Source organism: Eublepharis macularius, chromosome 4 (genome assembly GCF_028583425.1).
Source record: "Eublepharis macularius isolate TG4126 chromosome 4, MPM_Emac_v1.0, whole genome shotgun sequence".
Taxonomy (NCBI): domain Eukaryota; kingdom Metazoa; phylum Chordata; class Lepidosauria; order Squamata; family Eublepharidae; genus Eublepharis; species Eublepharis macularius.
Window position 1 is genome coordinate 97,181,235 of NC_072793.1, and position 11,551 is coordinate 97,192,785.

Sequence of the window (11,551 nt, forward strand, 5' to 3'; positions counted from 1 at the left end):
AGTATCCCAAACTTTATAGGTTGGAACGGTGTTATTCAAATTATACTGTATAAAGAATTTGGTCTCCTTTTGTAACAGTTCTAAATTACCCTTTTGCTGCAGCAAATCCTCATTTATTCTCCATCCTCGTCTTTTGGTGCATTTTCCAAACTTCCACATAATTGGATTATGGTCTGAGCCTACTTTTGGCATTATCTCCACATCTTTTGTCCATACAACCAAATCCTTAGAGGTCCAGATCATATCGATTCTTGATAATGTCAGTTGTCTTGGCAAAAAATACGTATACTGCTTTACCTTAGGATTATTCCTTCTCCAAACATCCTCCAAATTCTCCTGATCCTTAATTTCGAAGAAGGATTTTGGCAAAAGTCCTCTTTTCTTTTGGGCACCCTTTGTTTTTTTATCAACATCTAAAGCTGTAACTCCATTGAAGTCACCTGCCAAAATTATTTGTAAGTTAGTCCGTCCAATTGTTTCTGTAGATCCTTAAAAAAATTGTCCTTAGCACCATTAGGTGCATAAATCCCAATCAGCAAAATCTTTTCCGTATTCCAAATAATTTTCACGGCTATATATCTGCCTTCCACATCATTAAATATCATTTTAGGTTGCAATTCATCTTTAATATATAAAACGACTCCTCTTTTTTGCTTCGATGTAGCTGCAAATTCCCTTCCCAATTTAACATTCTTTAAATATTTCACATCTTGTTTCTTAATATGGGTCTCCTGTAAGCAAATTATATTGCAATTCTGTTTAGATAGCCAATGGAAAATAGTTTTGCGTTTAGAAGGTGAGTTCAGTCCATTTACATTCCAAGATATGATTTTGCATTCCATAATCAAATTCTGGATCTTTTAGGTAAGTCTTTTTCATTGTCCATAAAAAACCTCTCCATCTCATGACTCGACCTGATCGTTTTCTTGACTGTTTGAAATTCAAAGCTCAAACCCTCTGGTATCTCCCATCTATATCTAATATTCAAATCCTTCAACATTTGAACCAATTCTCTATATTTCTTCCTTTCCAACAAGACTCCCCTAGGTAGCTCTTTCATTATTCGCACTCTTTTTCCAGCAATTTCCAAAGGGTTTTGAAACTGCTTACTCACAATATCTTCTCTTATTCTTTTTGTTGTAAATTGCACTATCATATCTCTTGGTAAATTTTTTTGAGCTGCATATTTTGAATTAATTCTGTACGCCACATCCAGAAGAGCCGCAACTTCTTCCAATTCCTTGTCCAAAAATTCTGCAAGTATTTCTGATATCTGCTCTTGGGCTGATTTCCCCTCTACTTCTGGGACTCCACGAAATCTGAGTTGTCTTTCCATGTGTTTACATTCCATCACAGACATTCTTCCTTGCAAACCCTTGGTTTCTATCTTAAAAGAAGCAGACAATTTATCAACTTCGTCTTCCATTACTTTAACTTTCAACTGCGTCGTTTGTAATTCCTTCTTGACCTCATCAATACTCTTAGTTACTTCTGCCACCTCCAATTTAAGTGTCTCTTTAAAATCTTTCGCCATATCCCTTATCATATCCTTAATCTCTTTATTTCCATCTGCCACTTTCTTATCACGGCTCTCCAACACCGACTACCACTCCTTCTTTGACCTCGCTCCCACGAGTCCGCTCTCTTCCGCAACTCCGTGGCAAAAATAATTTATTATTTTCAAAATTAGGTCCTCTATTTTAAACAAATTCTTCTCCGATTAAAAAATTCTGGTATCCAAAATGGCGGGTGTCTTTTTTCTATGGTTTTGACTCGAAGCTTCTGCCCTTATCCTTCTCCAAGATGGCCCACTTCCATTTAAGTTGAGATCTTGCCCTTTCCCTTTTCCAAAATGGTGCACTTCCTTTTCCGGGTTCCCTTTAGTCGTCGCTTCCAGTCAGTTACTCTATTGCTTTGACGCACTTCCTGCTCCATCACAACCACACAGCAGTTCTCACATTTCTTCAAATTTCCCACAGTTCACTGTCTCTCTTGGACCGCAGGTATGTAAACAATAATCACTTTTCCACTCTAATTCTTCTAAATAAATTCTTTTTAACTCAGTCACTTTGCCGGAACATAGACAATAAGTCTTTAAAACTTAGCAATCTTTATCTTCCAAATTAACTCAGTTCCTCTTATCAAAATTCTTCTCGAAAAGAGAGATAGCAATCTTTACCTTAACAATTCTATTTGCAGGTTGTAATCGCTGTTTCAGTACTCCAAGTGTTCCAAATTAGTCCAAATTAATTACTGAAGCTTGGGTACGATGATCTTATGTCAATTCAATGACTCCAAAGCCGCTGCAGAGATCTTTGCCATCCTTCATAGAGCGGGACCTCAAGGCTGGGTGGACGATCGTTGCGCAGATCTCCCCTCACAGCCGAGATCAACACACCCTCTGGATTCTGAGCATTCACGCCTGTTCTCCGCCTGAGAACAGGGGGCCACGGGCGATCTAGCACCCCACTAGCCCTCACAAACAGCGGCTCGGACAGCTCCGCTCCCTGAGCTGCATCAGACCACCATGCTCCCAAACCGGAAGTCTGAATTACAATACCTTTTCATAAACAAAGTGGTTGAGCCATTTCTACTTTTGTGCCACCCTCTCTGATGTACAATGTGACCTACCCTTTGTAGGCCTCTCCCCTTTTCACATCTCACTTCCTGATTTACTATTGGCTTGTATTTGTTTAAAGCAACCAAGGGAATAAACAAGCTGGTCAAATGGTTATTATTGGGAAGGGTTCTTTGCATTGTTACCAACACTTAAATATTTTTGCTTCCAGTAGGTTTATGGACCAAACATTTGGTCTTCAATACTATTTTTTTTTTTAGAAATACTGAAACTATAGCATTACCATGATTGGTGCTTATGTTTTTTCAAAGGAAACCTGCATTTTCTGTTGAGTCTGAAATGTTCCCTCAGAGCCTACCCACCAATAAGATCAGCTTCAGAGATTCTGTCCTGTGTTCACCCCTCCCTTCTGAAATTAGATGGCTAAGCACGAGAGAGGACCTTCTTTCTCTTCTCCAGCAGCCATCTGTAGGACTCCATACAGAAATTTATTTGCTGCCAAGGCTGTTGAGACACCAGCATTGTTTATTCTCCCAGGTATCTGCTGAGGTTGCTGCTTTGTTGGTTTTTGTTGATGGTGGGAAGAGTAAGTGCTGGGGGGCAATCCTGAGTAGGCCTTCTCAGAATTCAGTGTTATTCAGTGGGGCTTACTCCACTAAAAGTGTCCTTGGTTTTATACTGTTTCTTTAAGAGGGAGGGAGTCTGGGCCTCATCAGTTTTATGTGGCTGCTTTATCATCATGTGCTATTTGTTTTTAATGTACTATGTTACTGGTTTTATTACTGGAAGCCAAATAATGCCACTTGAATAATATCCATTGCAAAAAAAAATGGGAACCACCCTAAATTTCACAAGTACTGTTCGGTGCAGTGGGGGCTGTTACCAGAGCTGGTCTCCTTGCAATAAAATGATTTGTGGGGGAATTAGCTGGCAAGGAGAATGGCTATACAAGAGGCCAGTAATGGCAGGGATCTGTCACCAGTTTCTACTAGGTCCCTTCCCAAGATAGCAAACGAGGCTGGTTCTTAAGGTACAACAATAACTTTTATTAAGAACAAATGACATGCACATACACTCGCAATTACGGGGTAAAAATAATCTCTCTCACACACAGAGTCCTAGGAAGCTCAGTCAGAAATTGGGAATAGAGAGGGGGGGAGCAAATATCTGTATCTACCTATCCTTAAGAGTTGTCCAGTCCACAGGAGAAGAGAGTAGCTTCGAACACCAGCGTCCTTGGCTAGGAGAGCAAGAGGCTTGGCCGAACCTCAAGGGAACAGCACTTATGGATCCGGAAGCGTGTACGAAGAGAAAGGCTTAGGGAAGTGACCCTAAGGGAGCAGCCAGGAAGCACGCATGATTTGAATGAGGCCAGGGCCCTCCCTTTATAGGTAAAATGTGCCCTGAGGTAGAAGAGCCCACCTAGCTCTTCTACCACCTTAGAACAAAGGTTCCAACAGTCAGTTCCTGGGTTTGACAAAAGTTTGAGTACCTTAATTGGTAGCTGCCGGGGTATGTGAAAGCAAATGCAAAACGCTGCATAAAAGAGATAAAGTTTGTTAGTGAATTCCACCAAAGCGAAGTTGATGGATTTTAGGTGGGGACTGTACTCTCCCAGGAACAACTGTACATATTTATGAGTCATTTGATTTGTTCCTCAATCAAAGACAGGAGATCTCATCACAGAAGGGAATGTGTTAAATGGGGTTGACTCTGCGAGACCTTTGTTGCACTGGGCTCCTCTGAGGCTAGGAAGATACTAAATCCAAATGCCTCTTAATCACTCCGCATTCCTGTGCAGCATTCCATGCATATGCCATGTTCTCCCAGGCAGGACTCAGAAACTGTTAGAGGCGCTCTAGTGGCAATACAGCAGCCATTTTAACTCCAGAGGCCTGAACATTTTTAACATCACAAGCAGCCATAAAAAAACTGCTATTAAAATGGTGGAGGCTGGGCTGACCACTTACAGGGAAGGGGGGGGCGGATTGCCAGATTTTCAGCTTCAGATGCCATTTTCTTTATACCTGAATGTATTCCTGCATTCTAGGCCATAAGGCATGGAGCCATGTGTCCATGAGGAATGAGAGCTTGTCATAACAGTCAAGGACCAAAGATGCTCTCTGTAGGCTGTCACCACTCTGGTACAGGTTTCCTCAGAAGGGCCCAGAGCACCCAATCAACCCCTTTTGTTTACTCACTCCCAGTAGATTTTACTTTGTGTGACTAAATGAGGCATGAGGACCCAGGCAGAATAATAAAAAACTTTATTTAAAAGGGTTAGTAATAACTGGTGTTCAAAACTAAGGAAACAGTAAAGGTTGGTGAACAAACAAAATAAAACACCCTAATGCATCTAGCTAGATTGTTCCTAGCTGTCTCCTGATGACTGGATTCAAACTATCTCACCCCTTCTAGATGAGGGATCCCTCCATCTGCAGCACCTTCTCCTCAGCTCTGCACCCTAGGAATGAACACCCTCCCACTGTGATGAAGCCTTTTATCCCTTCTCTCAGGCATCATCCCCGTACTTCTCTATTGGTGAATTTTTCCCCCTCCAAATTCCCTCTTAACCAATCACAGGGTCCAAAGGGAACCTGGGAAATGTAGGCCATGTAGTCACTTTAGTACAGGCTTCCCCTGAGCCACTAGGCCTTACTACATGGGCCCAGGCTCATAACACAGCTAATGTCTTTTCTCCTATTTCACTGGATCTAAAAGCAGACAGACACAGGGCCAGCCCAATCCTGTAAGCAGCAAAGGCCTTGGGCATGAGGGGCATTGCCCTATACTGCACGCATTACCATGGCAAGCTGTGAGGTTATGATGGCATAAATGATGGGCAGTTGGTCTAGATCAGGTAACAAAGGACTCTCAAAACAAGTTTGGCAACCACTATATTCTGGATGTCCATTCACAAATAGATATGGAAGCGTTTCAAGGCTGAGAACAGAAAAGCTGGAAGAGAAACACACAATCTGCTTCTTCATATTCCCCACATACATACACATCTATCACGAGATTTGGTGGCAAACATCACTACTCACTCTTGCCTGGATTAACCTTCATCAGGCTCTCCTGCATCCAGCTCCTTGACTTAGCTACCTGCTACATAAGCACCAAGAGATGGATCTGGGTTATATGGAAAATAGAGTGATGGGTAGGCTCAGCAAAGTCAGCACGCTTGTGAAATTTCATTGGATGCCCTTAAAGCTTATCTAGTGCATTCATACTCACTTAAGGAAGAATAACTGAATGGGTCAGTAGCTGGATGGGGAGCCTGTATCCAAGGGAGGCTTTTGAGCAGGGACTGACTGAATCAGTGAATATAAAGCTGTCTGACACTGTGCTCTGAACAGTGTCAATGAACACAACCAACCAGGGATCCTGCTCCTCCCAGATTTTAGGTGGGGTCAGACATGGGCTAATTTCAAAAGTAATGATAATTATGGTCTTTTTTCAGAGCTGCTTCTCACACTGTTTCTTCAGTACAGTGATAAAGGTGTATGCATGGACATATGCATTCACCTGGGCTACCCCTGGGCCTGATCCGGAAACTACAACTGGTCCAGAATGCGGCGGCATGGGTCCTGACTGGTATATCCTACCAGTCACATATCACACCTGTCCTGCGCCAGCTGCACTGGCTTCTGGTTGAATTCCGAATCAGGTTCAAGGTATTGGTTCTTACCTTTAAACCCCTGAGCAGGTTGGGACCGGCATATCTTCGGGACCGCCTCTCCCTGTATGTTCCACGGAGACCGCTTCGATCAGCGGATAAATGTTTACTGGTGGTCCCCGGCACTAAGGAAGCCCGCCTTGCTTCAACCAGGGCCAGGGCCTTTTCAGTCCTGGCCCCAGCCTGGTGGAACGCTCTGTCAATGGAGACCCGGGCCCAGCGGGACATACTATCGTTCTGCCGGGCCTGTAAGACAGAGCTGTTCCGCCAGGCGTTCGGTGGTTGAAGGGGGCGGCGCCATGTCGGCCTCCCACCTTTGGGGTGGGGGTTCTCCCCCACCCCCACCCCAAATTGGTTAATTTATTTCATTACTGTTTTGTATATTGATTTTAGTATTGTTGTTTTCTTGTTTTTATTGATTTTAAACTGTTCACCGCCCAGAGCCCTTGAAGATGGGCGGTATATAAATTGAAATATAAATAAATAAAAATATGTACACCTAAGCCAAGTCATTTCTTGAAGATACATGTATACATGACTGGGGAAACAGATTTCACTGACCTGCAGTTATGGGCCCAGTTCATATCACATTATTTTAAGAGCCTACTACACACTTCAGGAACAGGAAGGAATCACCCAGAGGCTGTTAGCTTCCTACCCTGATAGTACAAGGCCTTTGTTTTGAGGCCTGTCAAAGACTTTGCAGATCTCCAAGAGACACTTCTTTATTCTTATTATTCTCCCTTCCACAGTGTTACTTTATGGGGTAGGCCTTTCTCGCCCGCCCACCCCACGCGGACACAGCTCCCACTCAATGCCTGAACAGCCATCTGCCACCCAGTGCTTCGTGTTGCAGTTCTGCTGATTAGAAGTAAACAGGAAATGCCAATCAGGATGTGTCACTTGTCATTACCCTCCAGTCACACTGCCACAGGGCTCACTTCCCACTCCACTTCACAGGGAGATGCTTTCTGACCCTGAGAAACTGCTGGCTGGATTAGTAGAGGGAACTGCTCCCATAGAGATCTTAGTCATTAGAGAGATGGGTGGGGGGTAGCCTCCTGCTATCAGACCCTTCCATGCATATTTACAACGAGCTGCATGCGGGCCTTGGAGCCGCACAGCTTTCTTGTGGGAGTCACACAGCATGTGCTATTCCTTGTTCAGAACTGGCACAGGAACATTTAGTCCTACACAGTCAGCGCTGGCAAGAATTGTGCAAGGCACCCCTTGTTTGCCAAGACAGGTGGCTGCTTTATTTCCTAGCACCATGAAAATGAAATGTATGCTTCAATTATACATCAAATTTGTCCTAAAGAAAACAGTTCTACCCAATGGCAATGCCAGAGTGACAACCAAAACCAGGAGTCTCAAGTCTACAGGCTCAAGTCATCAAAATGGATTTTTTTTATCCTTAACCAAACCTAATGCGAAGGTTTTCCATACTGTTGAGTGCTACAACAAGCATTTTAGTAAACAGCTTTCCTCAGAAGCAATAACTATTCAGTCTGTCCCTTTGTTAACTCTCATTACCTTATGTTCCCAAAGGTAATTTTGCATATCCTGTCTGGCACGTTTGAGTTTAAATATTTCATTCATTCTAACAATCTTGGGAAAGGAAATCAAGGATTGTTGTCACTGGTCCTTCACCCTTTCATCAGTGGTGCACAGGAACAACATGGCACTGAATCTGAACAATCAGTACAGCAAGATAATAAGAAGGGGGCTCAATTCATGTGTAAAGAAAAAGTTGATTGTAGTATGTTCAAATGTCCGTCACATTTCTTGTGAACTTCACCAGCATTCCTAAAGACAACTGTTTAAATAACTGATTTTCCTCTGACTTTTCCATTGTAAGATAGCCTGCATTTTGCACTTTACTTCCCAACATAGTGCTAAACATAGGAGGCTCCATGGAGGCACCCAGCAGTTTCCCATACAGACAAATTGCATAGCACTACATGTCTGTATGGAAACCAACATTTTGGAGGGGAGGGGCACAAGGAAGAACAAAAGCCACAACAGCAGATAACACTATAAGCTGCCGTAGCATTGTAGTTAAGTAGCTGGGCTATGTATTAGCCGCTCTACAAGTTGACTCCTACTATTGCCGTGAACTCTGCAGGTGGCTTTGAGTAAGCCACTCCTCTCAGGCCCAGCTCTATTGTGGGGATGATAAGAACACTGACCTTTTTCACCACTTTGAGTGTGGCACTAATCTATCCAGAAGGGTGATATACAAGCACACTGTTGTTGTTGTTGTTGTTGTTGTTATTAAAATGCAAAGTAATGAAAAGCGGATGATAGTTTTTAGAGTGATGTGCATGTGTGGCTCCACCCTAAGGCAAAGGCCGATTTTGGAAGCTTGATCTCAGTTATATTAGATGGAAAAATTAATATGTGTCAAGATTAGAACCAAGGTCCTGTACTCCAAAAAGCTACATGTTATCCACACAAGTGCACATTGGGCCCCTACAGCTTCCCAAGAACCCAAGTCATGACATCCACCATCACAGAGAACCATCCAAAGAGGATCTGTGGAGCATTAATCAGTGGATAAGCACAAGACCAGTTCCTATTTTAATCCCTCCCAGAGAAAAGGGCTGATAAAAGATGTAGGAGGTAGTACAGTACGGTAGCCAATCAATCAGGGACTATCCCAGGGACAGTCACACTCAATACATTGTTCCATCTGTTCATGCTCACCCAGCCACACATGAGCTCTTCATGCAATTCATCACCTCTGTCCTCTTTCTGCTGATGTTGTCCCAATATACCTTACCATCCATTTCACATGGCACAACTGTTGGGTTAATCATCATACCAGCAGTAAACAGGGAGACATTCAGCTGCTAGCGTATTTTCAGTTGTTAACTTGGTTAGCCATCTTGAAAACTGTTTTGGTAAATGGGTAGAATAGAAATGTTCAAAATAATAAATTGCGCTCTACAGGCAATGTTGTAGGTGGAATACAGATCTTTACCCATGGCATAGTGTTATGGTAGAAAGCCACTGATCTTCCACTCCTTCCCAATATGCATGTCTCCTAATGAAGGCAGCAAGAATAAAATAGGGTGGCAGCACTGAGAGAGACAGCAAACACAGATTTCTTTGAATAGTGTCAGGGGCAGTACAAGGGCACCTGGGCTGCTTTTGACCCTCATCGGAAGGTGCATTACTTATCAAGTCTTAAGGAGTTCTACTTGTACAATACATACTGCACAAACAACAGTCCCATAAACTTTGAAGAATGATTGATGTCCCATGTGGGGTATCCAGGATAGGCTGGTGCAGCTGTGGTGCAAGCAATATAGAGTTCCTCAACAGACTAGCCTTCGGGTGTACCTCCATTCCATAGTCTCCCCAGACACACAACAATACAGAGCTTGCCAGTTAACAGTTCTTTATTAAAGGATGTGGTCAGGCTAGTTAAAACTCACTGACCTGCTGCTTGGTAGATCAGTCCTTTGCCTCCTCTGACCTTCACCACCCCCAACTATGCTCTCAGATGGTTTTTAGAGCTAACCCCAACCAGGGGCTCTGCCCTCTCTGCTTGCCCTCATTTTGGTCCTGCCAACCCAAGAAAAATCCCTCTCTTATGAGTGCCACTCCCACAAACACTGGCCAACTCCTACAAGAGGCTAGTGTGCCAAGGAAAACTCTACCTATAGTGTGTTCCTGTGTAGGCCCTAACTCCCAATGGCCATGGAAGTCTGCCCAGATAGACTTCTTGCCACCATACGGGTTCCTGCTGCTTCCCATAGCCAGCTCTTAAGCGGAGGGGTCCTCCATGACTGCTCTCAATCACAATGATCCAAAAAAAAAATAGGAAGGGGGAGAAAACGGGGATTACAAGTATCTTTCATATGCAAGACTGACTGGGCAGGATGCTATCATCTCCTGAAGAAAGGTTCTAAAACTGTAAATAAGATGCTGGGTTGTAACAAAAATAGGCAGTGGGAGTATTCTGTTCTCTCCGATTCATTCTGTGGGGTTGCTTCCAGGACATGTGGATCCTTGTTCTACTGGACTGGGAAAATCAAACATGGTTGAGCCACAAAGCAGCTATGCTGCTGCCCTGGAGTCTGTGGAAACTACCAGCTTTAGAATACTTTAGATCTTGCAAACTGTGATCGCGAATTTAAACATACCATACTTTTTATTTTTGTATTAGGATCAGTATTCTCAAAAAAATTTCAAAACAATTGAACTCAGATAATGTAATTTCATTAACGATAAATCACTTGACTGACAGCAATGCAAACAGCAGATGGGGGTAAATCTCTGGAAATCATTTAGGTTTTGCATTTCAAACACTGGCAGCCAGGCGCTTGCAAAAGCAATCTTTAGGACCTACCAACTCTGTAAGATTAGCATACCCCATGCAAACCACATAGCAAATTATGAGGCAAATTCGTAATAAAATTTATTAAGAAAAGCAACAAAATCTAGAATACAACAAGGTTAGGGAGAAGCAAAAGGAATGTTACTATCCCCCCCGCCCCCCAAACCCCGAATTTATCTGGCTGAGTGTAACATAGGCTCGATTTCATCCTTTTTCTCAAGACCCTATGCCCCCAGGATTCTTATGGGAAGCCCCACTCCAAAAGTGCCTCGTTTAATATGCTATTTTGTTCAGCACCTGCCTGACTAATAAATGTTTTTAATAACACATGAACAAAAGTTCAAAATGGGATCTCCATCACACCTCCATCACACCAAAGCTTCCAGTCCTTAATCTCAAGCACCACCTATCCACTTTTCCTCAGGTGGCAACTATCAACAGGAAGCTAAGCAAGGGCACAATTTCACTGAAAGAAGCACACCAAAAAAGTATGCTTCTGTCATTATGGTCTGCCAATAAGGTGGGCCTACAACAAGCAATGCATTCTACAAAAGGATGCCAATCCAGAGAATCTCATTCAAAGCAGTAGCCCCCACACATGCCTTGTGCAAGGCTCTCCTTTACTCAGTAGACTAGCATGCTCAGCTCTAGTAGCACTGTTGGTAACTCATCCTCTTGTCTGTTCTGTAACTCAAAAAGGACACAAGCCAGATCAATTGGGGCTAAGCAGTTTTGTACAGACCCTCTCCCTTGTATGTATTTCTTGCCCCTGTCAATTCTTTAACCTTCAAGTATCTCAGATAATACTGTCTTGCTTCCTCCAATCAGTAATCAGGCACATAAGAGAAGAACTGCACACAACTGTTTTCACTCTTAACAGTCCCCGAGATAGATAACCAGTTGGTTTATTAGCTCAAAATCATTTTTTATCAAAACTGATCACCTAGAT